Consider the following 15,348-nt stretch of genomic DNA (forward strand, 5'->3'; position numbering starts at 1 on the left):
CATGCCTGTGATCCCAGCACTTTGGGAGGCTGAGGCAGGTGGATCTCTTGAGGTGAGGAGTTTGAGACCAGCCTGGCCAAACATGGTGAAACCCTGTCTCTACTAAAAATATAAAAAATTAGCTGGCACGGTGGTGAATGCCTGTTATCCCAGCAACTTAGGAGGCTGAGTCAGGAGAATCGCTTGAACCCAGGAGCCGGAAGCTGCAGTAAGCTGAGATCATGCCATTGCACTCCAGCCTAGGTGACAGAGTGAGACACCATCTCAAAAAAAAAAAAAAGTGCTAAAGGGAATACTGGGAATACTTCATTTAGAAAGACAAGGATGTTAATGAGCAATAAAAAATCATCTAAAGGTTCAAAACTCAGGAGTAAGTATGCAGAAAAACAAAATACTATAACACTGTAACTGTGGTGTATAAACTTTTATCTTAAGTAGAAAGACTTAATTACGAACCAATCAAAAATAACTACAACAGCTTTTCAAGACATAGACAATACATAAGATTAAAGAGAAACATGTAAGTGGAAGTTGAACAATGAGAACACATGGACACAGGGAGGGGAACATCACACACTGGGGCTTGTCGGGGGTTGGGGGGTAAGAGGAGGGACAGCATTAGGACAAATACCTAATGCATGCAGGGCTTAAAACCTAGATGACAAGAATATAGCAGGAGTAGCTATACTTATATCAGATAAAATAGATTTCAAGACAAAAACTATAAGAAGAGACAGAGAAGGTCATCATATAACGATAAAGGGTCAATTCAGCAAAAGGATATAACAATTTAAAATATATATGCACCCACTACTGGAGCACCCAGATATATAAAACAAATATTATGAGAGCTAAAGAGAAAGGCCCCAATTCAATAACAGCTGGAGACTTCAACACCCCACTTGTAGCAACGGATAGATCTTCCAGACAGAAAATCAACAACAACAAAATCACACTTATCTGCACTACAGACCAAATGGACCTAATAGATATTTACAGAACATTTCATCTAATGGTTATAGAATACACATTCTTTTCCTCAGCACATGGATCATTCTCAAGGACAGACCATATATTAGGTCACAAAACAAGTCTTAAACATTCAAAAATGGAAATAATACCAAACATCTTCTCTGACCCCAATGAAATAAAAATAGAAAACAAGAGGAATTTTGGAAACTATACAAATACATGGAAATTAAATGGTATGTTCCTGAATGGGTAAATGAAGAAATTAAAAAGAAAACTGAAAAAAATTCTTGGAACAAATGATAATGGAAACACAACATACCAAAATACATGGGATACAGAAAAAGCAGTACTATCAGGAAAGATTATAGCTATAAGTGCCTACATCAAAAAAGAAGAAAAATTTCAAATAAACAAGCTAATGATGCATCTTAAAGACCTAGAAGAACAAGAGCAAACCAAACTCATTAATAGAAGAAAAGAAATAACAAAGGTTAGAGCAGAAATAAATGAAATTGAAATGAAGAAAACAATACAAAAGATCAATAAAACAAAATTTTTTTTGTTAAACAAAATTTACAAATTAACCAGACTAGTGAAGAAAAAAAAAAAAAAAGAGAAGACTCAAATAAAATCAGAGATGAAAAAGAAGATATTGTAACTGATACCACAGAAATGCAAAGGATTAGTGGCTGTTATGAGCAACTATATGCCAATAAATTGGACCTCTGGAAGAGATGGACAAATGTCTAGACACATACAACCAACCAAGATTCAACTAGGAAGAAATCCAAATCCCAAACAGATCAATAACAAGCAACAAGATCGAAGCCATAATAAAAAGTCTCTCAGTAAAGAAAAACCTGAGACCTAATGGCTTTACTGCTGAATTCTACCAAAAATTTAAAGAAGAACTATTACTAATCCTACTCATAGTATTCCAAAAAATAGAGGAGGGAATACTTCCAAACTCATTCTACAAGGCTAGTATTACCCTGATACTAAAAGCCAAAGCCACATTAAAAAAAAAAAAAAAGTAAATGACAGGCCAATATCTCTGATGAATATTGATGCAAAAATCCTCAACAAAATACGAGCAAATGAAATTTAACAATACATTAAAAGATCATCATGATCAAGTTGGATTTATTACTGGAATGCAAGGATGGTTCAGCATATGCAAATCAATCAATGTGATACATCATATCAACAGAATGTAGGATAAAACCATTTGATCATCTCAGTCCTGAAAAAGCATTTGATAAAATTCAACATCCCTTCATGTTAAAAACCCTCAAGAAACTCAGTATATAAGGAATATACTTCAACATAATAAAAGCCATATATGACAGACTCACAACTAGTATCATATTGAATGGGGAAAAGCTGAAAGCCTTTTCTTTTAAGTTCTGGAACACAACAAGGATACCCACTTTCACCACTGTTATTCAACATAATACTGGAAGTCCTAGCTAGAGGAATCAGATAAGAGAAACAAATAAAGGGCATACAATTTGGAAAGGAAGAAGTCAAATTATCCTTATTTGCAGACAATGTAGTCTTATATTCAGAAAAACCTAAAGACTCTACCAAAAAATTGTTAGAACTGATAAAACAAATTCAGTAAAGTTCAGAATACAGGATCAACACCCAAAAATCAGTAGCATTTCTATACACCACAGTGAACAATCTGAAAAATAAAAAAGTAACCCTATTTATAGGCCAGGTATAGTGGCTCACTGGGCACATTGGAAGGCCAAGGTGGGCAGATCACCTGAGGTCAGGAGTCTGAGACCAGCCTGGCCAACATGGTGAAACCCTGTCTCTACTAAAATTACAAAAAATTAGCTGGGCATGGTGGCAGGTGCCTGTAATCCCAGCTACTCTGGAGGCTGGGGCAGGAGAATCACTTGAACCCGGGAGGTGGAGGTTTCTGTGAGCCGAGATTGCACCACTGCACTCCAGCCCGGGTGACAGAGTAAGACTCTGTCTCAAAACAAAAAAACAAAAAAGGAATCCTATTTACAATAGCCATGAATAAAATTAAGTACCTAGAAATTAACTTAACCAAAGAAGTAAGAGACATCTACAATGAAAAACATAAAACACTGATGAAAGAAATTGAAGAGGACACAAAAAAATGGAAAGATAGTCCAGGTTCATAGATTGGAATAATTAATACTGTTAAAGTGTCCATACTACCCAAAGCAATCTACAGATGCAATGCAATCCCTATCAAAATACCAACGACATTCTTAACAGAAATAAACACAATCCTAAAATTTATATGGAGCCACAAAGACCCAGAATAGCCAAAGCTGTCCTAAGCAAAAAAGATAAAACCTGGAGTAATCACATTACCTGACTTCAAACTATGCTACAGAGCTATAGTAACCAAAACACCATGGTACTGGCATAAAAACTGACACATAGATGAATGGAACAGAAAAGAGAACCAGAAACAAATCCACACACCTATAATGAACTCATTGTTGACAAAGGTCCCAAGAACATACATTGGGGAAAAGACAGTCTCTTCAATTAATGGTGCTGGGAAAACTGGATATCCATAAGCAGAAGAATGAAACTAGACTCCTATCCCTCGCCATACACAAAAATCAAATCAAAATGGATTAAAGAAAATCTAAGACTTCATAATATGGAACTACCACTGGAAAACATTAGGGACACTTTCCAAGACATTGGCCAACATTTCTTGAGTAATACCCCACTAGCACAGGCAACCAAAGTCAAAATGGACAAATGGGATCACATCAAGTTAAAAACCTTCTGCACAGCAAAGGAAACAACAAAGTGAAGAGAAAACCCACAGAATGGGAGAAAATATTTGCAAACTATCCATCTGACAAGGGATTAATAACCATAATATATAAGAAGCTTAAATAACTCTGTAGGAAAATAATCTAATAATCTGATTTAAAAATGGGCCAAAGATTTGAATAGACATTTCTCAAAAAAAGACATACGAATGGCAAACAGGCATATGAAAAGGTGCTCAACATCACTGATCATCAGAGAAATGCAAATCAAAACTATAATGAGATACTATCTCACCCCAGTTAAAATGGCTTACATCCAAAAGACAGGCAATAACCATTGCTGGTGAGGATGTGGAGAAAAGGGAACCCTCAAACACTGTTGATGGGAACGTAAATTAATACAGCCACTATAGAGAACCATTTGGAGGTTCCTCAAAAAAGTAAAAATAGAACTACTATATGATCCAGCAATCCCACTGCTGAGTGTATACCCAAAAGAAAGGAAATCAGTATATCGAAGAGATAGCCACATTCCCAAGTTTGTTGTAGCACTGTTTACAATAGCTAAGATTTGGAAACAACCTAAGTATCCATCAACAGATGAATGGAAAAAAAAAAAAATGTGGTACTTATACACAATGGAGTACTATTTAGCCATGATAAAGAATGAGATTCTGTCATTTGCAACAACATGGTTGGAAATGGAAGTCACTATGCTAAGTGAAATAAGCCAGGCACAGAAATACAAACATAATGGTCCAGTGTGGTGGCTCATGCCTGCAATCCCAGCACTTTGGGAGGCTGAGGCAGGTGGATCACGAGGTCAGGATTTCGAGACCAGCCTGACCAACACAGTGAAACCCCGTCTCTACTAAAAATACAAAAATCAGCCGGGCATGGTGGCAGGCATCTGTAATTTCAGCTACTTGGGAGACTGAAGCAGGAGAATCACTTGAACCCAGAAGGCAGAGGTTGCAGTTAGCCGAGATCATGCCATTGCATGCCAGCCAGGGCAACAGTGTGAGACTCTGTCTCAAAAAAAAAACAAAAACAAAAAACAAACATCACATGTTCTCACTTATTTGTGGGATCTAAAAATCAAAACAATTGAACTCCTGAATATAGAAAGTAGAAAACTGGTTAGCAGAGGCTGGGAAGGGTAGTGGGTGGTGGTGGAAAGGTGGGGTTGGTTAATTGATACAAAAAAATAGAATGAATAAGACCTAGTATTTGATACCACAACAGGGTGACTATAGTCAATAATAACTGTACATTTAAAATAACTAAAATAGTGTAATTAGACTGTTTGTAATACAAAGGTCAAATGCTTGAGGACATGCAAAAAAATGGGCAAAAAAAGAGAGAGGTTGTCAGGGAAAACTTCATCAACAAAGCCAATTTTGTGAAAGTAGGATCTATTTCATGCCCCTCCACCCTTAAAAATATACCACTGGTGGAAGAATAGTTTACATTCCATGAAAACTCTACCCCCAAGTTTAGAGTATTTACATTCACATCTTTATTAGTATGTTTTTAAACATGAGAATAATTAAATTATGCTTATAGTAATTGGCTCTTTCCATAGCATATACGGAGAGATAAATCATAGCCCTCCTGAAATGACTAAAAGTTGTGTATTATTCAGAAAGTGCATGATCTGAATTTTGGTCCTTCCTTACAGTCTAACTCCTACTGTATGTAAGTGAAAAACAACTGAAATGGTCAAAGTAAATGCTCAGTGTTAATATATCTGGCTTAGTTAACTTATCTATGTGATAGACATAACTCTTTTTTTTTGAAAAATAAATGAAAAAATTTTTATTGCATATCACTTTATTCATGCAAATTAAAAGTGAATCTATATTAAGTTGACTATTCCACAATAAAAACCTATGCAATGGGAATGATCAAAGCTGTCTACACAATACTAATGTGTTCAATAAATTATCCAGATGTTTTTCCACAAATATTTGGATTACCTGAATTAGCTGATTCTCCAACAACAGTTAAATTTTAGCTTTAATATGGTAGCAGCAGGATGCTACTTAAATTTAGAAGAAAAACATAAGAATGAAAACCCTGAATAGCATAGCCAAATCTTCCAAGAAATAAGTTCACCAAAAAAGTAGCATACACCTATTTGGTATCCAGAGTAGGAAACAAAACAAAACACAGGCACCACCACCAAGTGATCATCACAAACATTCTATTATTACCAGAGCAACTGTAGATTGTGAACAACTGATATGCGAACTGTAGATTAGAACAGACTTACATATCTAAAAACAAACCAGTAATCAATAATATATACAGAAATACTAACTTGAAGTCACATTTAAATACCATCAACAGTTTGGTGTATCTGATATAGACTGAATTCATTTCATCACTGCTATAAATTCCTTAAAAGTGTTCTTTTCCGAATGTAACATTGTCTTTAAAAAATGGTAAGATATTTCCCAATATAAGTCAGTTCTTTCACTCCACCATTCAGTAAATGTTGCAGCAAATTAAATAGAACCTATTAACTAGATCTAAAAACAATGGCTGAATAATTAACACAAAGAAGTACTTCTGAGTAAACTATTCAGATTAGACAGGCTAATGCTAACTAAGACTGCATTTTGTGCTACTGACATGCACTATATAGATAGTACACTACTAGATGGAAGGTTGGTCCATGTCCATTTATTTAAAGATTCTGTAACACCTATAATAATATTTAATATAGCTCCCACATATAATATTCCTCTCACATAGACACAGTTATTTTTAGTGAGGATAAGGATATGACCCATGCTATGAGATTCTAGCTAACTAAAACAAAAACAATATGGGCTCAGGTTTTCTTAGGTAATATTAGTTTAAGTTTTAAAACTGGGAAACAACCAACTTCCATATATCCAGGAGAAACTTAGCATGGGGGAAGGTGCCTTAGTTGATGTGCCTGATAAGCAAACTGTTACTTGTATGATAGACGTAACTCTTAAAGTCACTTTTGAAATATTTTTCAGAAGCACAATAATCACATTGTCTTTCACTAGACTTTTGAAAGTCAACAGAAATCAATAGAATTTTCACTGTGCAACAACAAATGTGACTTTCTGCCCTCTGGATAAATATTAGCATGTCCTGCTTTGTCAGAGTTTATTGGAACATTTTCCTTATAGACAACAGTCTGTTAAGCAGCTTACTGTTTTCTGTGTTCGTGATGACTGCAGGTCTCGGCCGGTAATGTTGACCTTATAATCCATTTATGAACATAATCATTAAATCATAATTTGTCACTATTAAAGTGCACATATTATAATTTAGGAAACTGGGCACTATGTCATTTACCTTAATTCTTGGGTGATATCCCTTAACCTTCTTAATATGATTATGCTTGACTAAGCTAAGTTTATGTAAACTTGCCTAATAATTTTTATAGCCCGAAAGAACAGAAAGTTTTTGCCAAGTAAATCAGTATCTTCACTTAGGTGAGAGGCAGCATTTACATTTAAAATAGTAAATTTAACAAAAACCATATAACTTTACTGTTGACATATACATTTGATTACATATATAATGTATCTCAAGTCATGGATTAATTCCTAAAATATTCATTGGCAATTTTATTATGGGTATGTATGAACAGAGTGACAGGAATTCCATCAGCACTTTGTAGTGATAGTAGATTTTATGATTAATCTTTTTTTAGTCCTACAAGTCAAAGTAATTCCAGGATTTTTGTTGTTGTTTTTGTTGTTGTTTTGTAGAAATAATGTGAGCCATAGCAAATAAAAAACCACCCTCAGTTACTTGAGAACTGCTGCTATATTAAGGATGATCACATACCTGGATGTTCCAGACCCTTAGGACCTTTGGAAACCTGAAATGCTGTGAGAAGGTATGCCCGGAATTCTCATTCATATTTCAGCAATGTTTGTGATAAAATACATTCTGCCCCGTCTCTACGGAAAATACAAAAAATTAGCTGGGTGTGATGGCGGGAGCCTGTAGTTCCAGCTACTCGGGAGGCTGAGGCAGGACAATGGCGGGAACCCGGGAGGCGGAGCTTGCAGCGAGCCGATCGTGCCACCACACTCCAGCCTGGATGACAGAGAGCGAGACTCCGTCTCAAAAAAAAAAAAAAAAAAAAAAAAAAAAAAAAAAAAAATTGAACTTTCGTGGAAATCTCACATGTTGTCTTTCTTTATATGAAGTTTAAATAGAATTAAATATGATCATCAGTTTATACAGGGTAGTGTATATTAGACGTTTTAAAATTTTACAAATACATCCGGTATGGTGGCCTACGCCTGTAATCCCAGCACTTTGGAGGGCCGAGGTGGGCGGATTGTTTGAGGTCAGGAGTTCCAGACTAGCCTGGCCAACATGGTGAAACCCATCTCTTCAAAACTTACAAAAGTTAACTGGGAGTGGGGGCGCACACCTGTAGGCTGGGCTATTTGGGAGGCTGAGGCACAAGAATCACTTGAATCACTTGAACCTGAGAGGTGGAGATTGCAGTGAGCCGAGACCACACTATTGCACTCCAGCCTGGGCGACAGAGAGAGACTGTCTCAATAAATAAATAAATAAATAAATGAATAAATAAATATTACAAATAAACACAGATTAAAGTAGGAAAGGCATGAAAAAGAATCCCAATACATTCACATCTTCTATAAAGTATATGGCAAAAATCTTACTGAGATCAAATCTGGTTTATGACTACAAGAGGATATAAGCAATACTTTTAACATATCCATTTAAATTGCTAGTTGCTATGAAGAGAGCTAATTTGTTTTAGTACAAATAAGGTAAGTGCTTTGGACTCTACATTTTAAAATATTACACCTGGTTTGATGGCTTCATATAAATATTATCATTAGCTCTGGATGGTGGTAAGCACTTGATAAAGTAAATACAGTTTATCACTAATACCTGAGATTCTCTAGACGTTTTTTTTAGACAGTTTCACTTTTGTTGTCCAGGTTGGAGTGCAGTGGTGCGATCTTGGCTTACTGCAAACTCCACCTCCCGGGTTCAAGCAATTCTCCTGCCTCAGCCTCCCGAGTAGCTGGGATTACAGGCATGTGCCACCACGCCCTGCTAATTTTATATTTTTAGTAGAGACAGGATTTCTCCATGCCGGTCATGCTGGTCTTGAACTCCCAACCTCAGGTGATCTGCCTGCCTTGGCGTCCCAAAGTGCTGGGATTACAGCTGTGAGCCTCCGCACCCGGCCAATTATCTAGACATTTGTAAGAAAATGTTTTAGGGCCGGGCGCGGTGACTCAAGCCTGTAATCCCAGCACTTTGGGAGGCCGGAGACGGGCGGATCACGAGGTCAGGAAATCGAGACCATCCTGGCTAACCCGGTGAAACCCCGTCTCTACTAAAAAATACAAAAAAACTAGCAGGGCGAGGTGGCCAGCGCCTCTAGTCCCAGCTACTCCGGAGGCTGAGGCAGGAGAATGGCGTAAACCCGGGAGGCGGAGCTTGCAGTGAGCTGAGATCCGGCCACTGCACTCCAGCCTGGGTGACAGAGCGAGACTCCGTCTCAAAAAAAAAAAAAAAAAAAAAAGAAAATGTTTTAGTTTAAGAGTGTGTGCCAGGCATGGTGGCTCACGCCTGCAATCCTAACAGTTTGGGAGGCCGAGGCGGGTGCATCACTTGAGGTCAGGAGTTTGAGACCAGCCTGGCGGACATGGTGAAACCCTGACTCTACTAAATATACAAAAATTAGCTGGGCGTGGTGGCAGGTGCCTGTAATCCCAGCTACTCCAGAGGCTGAGGTAAGAGAATTGCTTGAACCTGGGAGATAGAAGTTGCAGTGAGCCGAGGTTGTGCCACTGCACTCCAACCTGGGCCACAGAGTGAGACTCCGTCTCAAAACAAACAAACAAACAAACAAAAAAGTGTTATTTGCAAAACTATAAATTGAAACTCACTGCTAATGTTGAATTTCACCTCTTTTCCCTTCTCCCACTGATTGACTTTAAGTCCCAAGAATGATTATTAAAATTGCATAAAACGAAGACAAAGAGTAGTTCAGTTGTCAGCAAATCTCTACACATTAAAGAAATATTTTTCTTAGAGATTTCTCTAAGAAATAGATATATATAGATGTATAATAGGATATCTCCTATTTAGAAGTTGTCATAGTTTCCTCATTCGCACGCCTTGCATTATAGGTTTGTGTAGCATTTAAATACTGCTAGTAATATTTCCACTGGAGGCCGAGCACAGTGGCTCCTGCCTGTAATCCCAGCACTTTGGGAGGCCAAGGTGGGAGAACTGCTTGAGGCTGGGAGTTTGAGCCCAGCCTGGGCAGCAAAGCAAGATCCTGTCTCTACAAAACTGAAATAAAATAAAGAAAAAATGAAATAAAATTCCACTGGAGTCAAAAGTTCTGAAAATTATAGGTGAATAGGTAATTAAAAATAATTGAATAAGTAATAGACTTAAACTAAAAGAAATTTCGTATTATTAGCAACTACTGATAACTTTATGACATACTAAAATTATTTCTCTATCTGCTAAATGCAACCTATGCCACTGTTACCTACTTCACAGAGATACAGATGTTATTTTTTGTGTGTGTGCTATGAAAATATTTTATCCTCATTTCATTCATAAAGTTCACTGAGGTAGGGAAAATTTTTACTGATCTTTTCATTCAGCCTGAACAGTCAGCAAAATACATTGCATGTGGAATAGATGCTTCTTTTGCTCAGTGGTTTATGGATTAGTCCGTTTTCATGCTGTTCATAAAGACATATCCAAGACTTGGGCAATTTACAAAAGAAAGAAATTTGTTGAACTTACAGTTCCACATGGTTGGGGAAGCCTCACAATCATGGTGGAAGGCAAAGAGGAGTAAGTCACAACTTACATGGATGGCAGCAGGCAAAGAGAGAGAGTATGTGTAGAGAAACTCCCATTTTAAAACTCATCAGATGTCATGAGACCCATTCATTATTATGAGAACAGTATGGGAAAGACCCACCCCCATGATTCAATCATCTCCCACTGGGTCCCTCCCACAACATGTGGGAATTATGGGAGCTACAAGATGAGATTTGGGTGGGAATGCAGAGCCAAACCATATCATTCCAACCCTGGCCCCTCCCAAATCTCATATCTTCACATTTCTAAACCAATCCTGCCTTTCCAATAGTCCCCCAAAGTCTTGACTCATTTCAGAATTAACTCAAAAGTCCACCATCTAAAGTCTCATCCAAGACAAGACAAGTCCTTTCTGCCTATGAGCCTGTAAAATCAAGTGCAAGTTAGTGACTTCCTAGATACAATGGGGGTACAGTCATTGGGTAGATACAGCCATTACAAATTGGCCAAAACAAAGGGGCTACACACCCCATGCAAGTCTGAAATCCAGCAGGGCAGTCAAATCTTAAAGCTCCAGAAGATCTCCTTTGACTCCATGTCTCACATCCAGGTATGCTGATGCAAGAGGTGGGTTCCCATGGTCTTGGGCAGCTCCGCCTGTGGCTTTGCAGGGTACAGATTCCCTCCCAGTTGCTTTCATGGACTGACATTGTCTGCGGCTTTTCCAGGTTCACGGTGCAATCTGTCAGTGGATCTACTATTCTGGGGTCTTGAGGACGGTGGCCATCTTCTCACAGCTCCACTAGGTGGTGCCCCAGTGGGGACTCTGTGTGGGGGCCCTGATCCCACATTTCCCTTCTGCACTGCCCTAGCAGAGGTTCTCCATGAGGGCCCCACCCCTACAGCAAACTTCTGCCTGGGCATCCAGGCATTTCCATATATCTTCAGAAATCTAGGCAGAGTTTCCCAAACCTCAGTTCTTGACTTCTGTGCACTTGCAGGCTCAACACCACGTGGAAGCTGCCAAGGCTTGAGGCTTGCACCCTCTGAAGCCACAGCCCAAGCTCTACGTTGGCCCCTTTTTCAGCCACGGCTGGAGTGGCTGGGACACAGAACACCAAGTCCCTAGGCTGCACACAGCACTGGGACCCTGGGCCTGGCCCATGAAACCACTTTTTCCTCCCTGGGCCTGTGATGGGAGGGGTTGCTGCAAAGATCTCTGACATGCCCTGGAGACATTTTCTCCATTGTCTTAGTGATTAACATTGGACTCTTGGTTGCTTATGCAAATTTCTGCAGCCGGCTTGAATTTCTCCTCAAAAATGGGATTTTGTTTTCTATTGCATTGTCAGGCTGCAAATTTTCCAAACTTTTATGCTCTGCTTCCCTTTTGAAGCTGAATGCCTTTAACAGCACCAAAGTCAACTCTTGAATGCTTTGCTGTTTAGAAATTTCTTCCACCATATACCCTAAACCATCTCTCTCAAGTTCAAGGTTCCACAAATCTCTAGGGCAGGGGCAAAGTACTGCAGTTCTCTTTGCTAAAACATAGCAAGTGTCGTCTTTGCTCCAGTTCCCAACAAGTTCCTCATCTCCATCTGAGACCACTTCAGCCTGGACCTTATTGTTCATATCACTACCAGCATTTTTGTCAAAGCCATTCAACAAGTCTCTAGGAAGTTCCAAACTTTCCTATATTTTCCTATCTTCTGAGCCCTCCAAAATGTTCCAACCTCTGCCTGTTACCCAGTTCCAAAATTGCTTCCACATTTTCAGGTATCTTTTTAGCAACACCCTACTCTACTGTATTAATTTACTGTATTAGTCCATTTTCATGCTGCTGATAAAGACATACCTAAGAGTGGGCAATTTACCAAAAAAAGTCATTTATTGGACTTAAAGTTCCACATGGCTGGGGAGGCCTCACAATCATAGCAGAAGGCAAGGAGGAGCAAGTCACATCTTACATGGATGGTAGCAGGCAAAGAGAGAGCTTGTGCGGAGAAACTCCCATTTTTAAAACCATCAGATCTCATGAGACCCATTCACTATCATGAGAACAGCATAGGAAAGACTTGCCCTCACAATTCAATCATCTGCCATCCCACTGGGTCCCTCCCACAACACATGGGATTTATGGGAGCTAGAAGATGAGTTTTGGGTGGGGACACAGAGCTAAACATTATCAGTATATAAGACTGGGCCAGGTGCAGCGGCTCACACCTATAATCCCACCACTTTGGGGGACCAAGATGGTTGGATCATTTGAGGTCAGGAGTTAGAGACCAGCTTGACCAACATGATGAAACCCTGTTTTTACTGAAAATACAAAAATTAGCCAGGCGTCGTGTCACGTGTCTGTAATCCCAGCTACTTGGAAGGCTGAAGCAGGAGAATTGCTTGAACCTGGGAGGCAGAGGTTGCAGTGAACCAAGATTGCATCACTGCATCCCAGCCTGGGTGACAGAGCAAGGCTCCACTTCAAAAAAAAAAAAAAAAGAAAAAAAAAGAAAAAAAAGGTATATAAGACTGATCTGTAGTGTTGTATGATGTATGATCTGTATTTCATTGATTTTTATTGTTGTATGAATATTTTTTAATTTATCAATTTTCTTTATAGTTAACATTCAGATTGTTCACAGTGGTTTTTGTTTTGTTCTGTTTTTGAGACAGGGTCTTGCTCTGTCATCCAGGCTGGTCTTGAACTCCTGGCCTCGAACTCCTGGCCTCAAGCAATACTCCTTCCTTGGCCTCCCAAAGTGTTGGGATTACAGGCATGAGCCACTGTGCCTGGCCATCTGTGGTTTTTTGATTATTCTCTCTTTTGTGGTATAAAGATATTGCTGAAAATGTCGAAAAGGCCTGCAGATACCCCTTTGGCTAATGGTGATAAGAAAAAGAGGAAGCATTTATGTTTATCTGTGGCAAAGAAAGTCAAGCTATTAGAGAAGCTGGACAGCAGTATAAGTGTCAAAATCTTACAAAAAGAGTATGGAATTGGAATAACCACCATATATGACCTGAAGAAACAGAAGGAAAAACTGTTGAAGGTTTATGCTGAAAGTGATGAACAGAAGTTAATGAAAAGTAAAAAAACAAAAACAAAAAAACCCTCCCAGCACTTTGGGGGGCTGAGATGGGTAGATCATGAGATGAGGAGTTCAAGACCAGCCTGGCCAAGATGGTAAAACCCCGTCTCTATTAAAAATACAAAAATTAGCCAGCTGTGGTGGTGTATGCCTGTAATCCCAGCTACTCGGGAGGCTGAGGCAGAAGAATTGCTTGAACCCGGGAGGTGGAGGTTGCAGTGAGCTGAGACCGTGCCACTGCACTCCAGTGTGGGCGACAGAGCAAGACTGTCTGAAAAACAACAACAAAAACCCCAAAACTACATAAAACTAAAAAAAAAATTCTCAATCATGTATTGAAAGCATAAATTCATAAGCACCATAGTGAACACATGCCATGTAATGGTATGCTGATCATGAAACAAAGATCTATTACAATGAACTACAAATGGAAGGGAATTGTGAATATTCAACAGGCTGGTTGCATAAATTTAAGAAAAGACAGGCTGTTACATTTTTTAAAAATCTGCGGCAATAAAGCATCTGCTGATCACAAAGCAGTGGAGAAATCTGTTGATGCATTTGCCAATATTATCACTCATGAAAATCCGACACCAGACCAAGTCTATAATATTGCTGATAGCCGGGCGTGGTGGCTCAAGCCTGTAATCCCAGCACTTTGGGAGGCTGAGACAGGTGGATCACAAGGTCAGGAGATCGAGACCATCCTGGCTAACATGGTGAAACCCCGTCTCTACTAAAAATACAAAAAACTAGCCGGGCGAGGTGGCGGGCGCCTGTAGTCCCAGCTACTCGGGAGGCTGAGGCAGGACAATGGCCTAAACCCGGGAGGCGGAGCTTGCAGTGAGCTGAGATCCGGCCACTGCACTCCAGCCTGGGCGACAGAGCAAGACTCTGTCTCAAAAAAAAAAAAAAAAAAAAAAAAAAAAAAATATATATATATATATATTGCTGAAACATCACTGTTTTGGTGTTATTGCCCCAGATAGATACTAACTACAGCTGATAAGCTAGCCCATAAAGGAATTAAGGATGGGAAGGATGGAATAACAGTGCTGACATGTGCTAGTGCAGCAGGCATCCATAAATGTAAACTTGCTGTGATAGGCAAAAGCTCATACCCTTACTGTTTTCAAGGAGTGAATTTGTTTCCATTCCATTATTGTGCTAACAAAAAGGCATGAATAGCAGGAATATCTTTTCTGATTGGTTTCACTTTTTTTTTTTTTTGGAGTGAATTTGTTTCCATTCCATTATTGTGCTAACAAAAAGGCATGAATCAGCAGGAATATCTTTTCTTTTCTGATTGGTTTCACTTTTTTTTTTTTTTTTTTCTGAGACAGGGCCTCTCAAAGTGCTAGGATTATAGGCATGTGCCACCATGCTCAGAGTCCTATTCTGGGGTTTTCAAAAATATTTCCATTCTGGATATCTATTACTTTACAAGAAACCATTCCAATACCTATTACCTTAACAGAGCAATCATTTCATTATGTTCACACTACTGTGGGTCACGAAATTTGGACAGGCCTTGACTACGTGATTTTTCTGCTCTCCCAGGTGTTGACTGGAATCAACAAAGCTAGTGAAAATCCATCGGTTGCTGGGATGTTGGGTCAGAGATAGCTTCATTTACATGCATGGTGCCTGGTGGAGACGGCTATAAGGCTGGT

The sequence above is a fragment of the Piliocolobus tephrosceles genome, chromosome 3 (assembly GCF_002776525.5).
Source record: "Piliocolobus tephrosceles isolate RC106 chromosome 3, ASM277652v3, whole genome shotgun sequence".
Classification (NCBI taxonomy): Eukaryota; Metazoa; Chordata; class Mammalia; order Primates; family Cercopithecidae; genus Piliocolobus; species Piliocolobus tephrosceles.